The sequence below is a fragment of the Prunus avium genome, unplaced genomic scaffold, assembly GCF_965620075.1.
Source record: "Prunus avium unplaced genomic scaffold, drPruAviu1.hap1.1 HAP1_SCAFFOLD_34, whole genome shotgun sequence".
Classification (NCBI taxonomy): Eukaryota; Viridiplantae; Streptophyta; class Magnoliopsida; order Rosales; family Rosaceae; genus Prunus; species Prunus avium.
In genome coordinates, this window is record NW_028276892.1 from 62501 (window position 1) to 65000 (window position 2500).

Sequence of the window (2500 nt, forward strand, 5' to 3'; positions counted from 1 at the left end):
CTTGTGGGTTTGCAACTCATAAGAGCGTCACTTTCAACGTCCCCGGTATTGGATTGAGTTTCTAAAAACAACCGTGCACACCGAGGTTAAACTTTACCGGCTCCACTCCGACTCGCCGCTCGCCCACAATTTGTTTGCAACGAAACATTTGTTTTTAATTTTGTTGGTTTGAAATTGTTTTGAAAAGGTTCTTTAAATCTAGTGGGTTTGCAACTCATAAGAGCGTCACTTTCAACGTCCCCGGCATTGGATTGAGTTTCTAAAAAACAACCGTGCACACCGAGGTTAAACTTTACCGGCTCCACTCCGACTCGCCGCTCGCCCACTAGTCCGAAGGCAACAAAACATTTGTTTTTCATTTGATGAAAATTTCTGTTTTTAAATCTTGTTGGTTTGAAATTGTTTTGAAAAGGTTCTTTAAATCTTGCGGGTTTGCAACTCATAAGAGCGTCACTTTCAACGTCCCCGGCATTGGATTGAGTTTCTAAAAACAACCGTGCACACCGAGGTTAAACTTTACCGGCTCCACTCCGACTCGCCGCTCGCCCACAAATCCGAAGGCAACAAAACATTTGTTTTTAATTTTGATGAAATTTTTTGAAAACATTGGCTTGGCAAGCCCCAATCCGCGACTATCCACCCACCGCCACCCCACACGGGTGGTTGTTGTTGAGAAATGAGGTTGTGGTCGACATGCCCGTGCATTTGAGAAGGAGTTCCTAGCACTCCATGCTCTCCCATGCCAAAAAAAAGCCTAGACAACCCCATTTCGCAACTTTCCACGCCTTTTTTTTCCTCCCTCACCCATGGCGGCGGCGTGGTGGCGGCGGCCGGATTCCGGCCACCACCGCCATGGGTGGCAGCCCCCCGACCCCGACACCAAACCCATAATACCGAGGCAACATATCGAGGCAACATGACATGGGTGTGGCGTGGGGGAAGGGGGCTGCAGCTAGGAAGGCATGGGCTGCCATGCATATGCAGGCAACACACACCCCCCTATATAGCATTTTATGCATTTAGCCCTTTGACAGGAAGAGACATCACCTATGCGCGAGGAGTCATAATGGGCTCTAAATAATTCAATACAAGGTATTTGGACGTGATTTTTTGCAGGGATACTAAGAAACATGCAATCTATGATGGGAAAAAGTTTCATAAATTTTTGAAGTCGGGAAGTATTTTTTATTATTTTTAGAAGTCGTAAAATTGAAAAAATCATTAAAACAAATCCGGGAGGAATTTTTTAGTTTTGTAAGTTGGAGAAGGTCCTAAAAATCATAGACTACTTATGGGGAGCTTATTGTGCGAGGAAATTTCAATAAAAACGGGGTTTGACAAGATTTGAAAAATTCTGTCGACATTTGAAAAAACCTGGAACCATGCTGCCGGCATGCTGCGCACATGCTGCGCGCAGGCTGCGCGCATGCTGCGCGCAGACTGCGCGCAGACTGCGCGCATGCCATGGCAGGACAAGTTTCGCTAGCCTCACTGTCGACAGATGCGCAAGCTGCGCGCACAGGCTGCGCGCATGCTGCGCACAGACTGCGCGCACGCTGCGCGCATGCCATGGCAGGACAAGTTTCGCTAGCCTCACTGTCGACAGATGCGCAAGCTGCACGCAAGCTCCGCGCACGCTGCGCACAGCCTGCGCGCATGTTGTGCGCAGGCTGCGCGCAGGCGCCGCGCATGCCATGGCAGGACAAGTTTCGCTAGCCTCACTGTCGACAGATGCGCAAGCTGCGCGCACAGGCTGCGCGCACGCCATGGCAGGACAACTTTCGCTAGCCTCACTGTCGACAGAATCAGCACGCTGCGCGCAAGCTGCGCGCGCGCATGGCAGGACAAGTTTCGAAAAATTCTGTCGACAGGCTGCCGGCATGGTGCGCGCACGCTGCCGGCATGCTGTGCGCACGCTGCCGACATGCTGTGCGCACGCTGCGCACAGGCTGCCGGCATGCTGCGCGCAGCCCATGGCAGGACAAGGTCCGAAAAAATCTGTCGACATTTTTACGCCGTGGTAGGCTTCCGCTTCGCGTCACTTTGTCGACATTCAAGCCTACCATTTGTATTGAATTTTTCAAACCTTGTCAAACCCCATTATTCAAATGTCGAAAAATTTTGTCGACATTTTTACGCCATGATAGGCTTCCGCTTCGCGTCACTTTGTCGGAATGCATCGCATGGCGAGGCAAGGCCACGGCATGCCAAGGCGAAGGCAACGCATGGCTTGAATGGCTTGGTCAAGGCCACATCATGGGCACGGCATGCCAAGGCAAGGCGAGGCAAGCCATCCTTAGCCTCGCCTACACTCACTTTCTCGGAATGCATTGGATGATGAGCAATTCCAAGGTAAGGCAACGCATGGCTTGAATGGCTTGGTGTAGGCCACAACTTGGGCATGGCATGCCAATGCAAGGCAAGGCAAGGCAAGCCATCCTTAGCCTCGCCTACACTCACTTTCTCGGAATGCATTGGATGATGAGCAATTCCAAGGTAA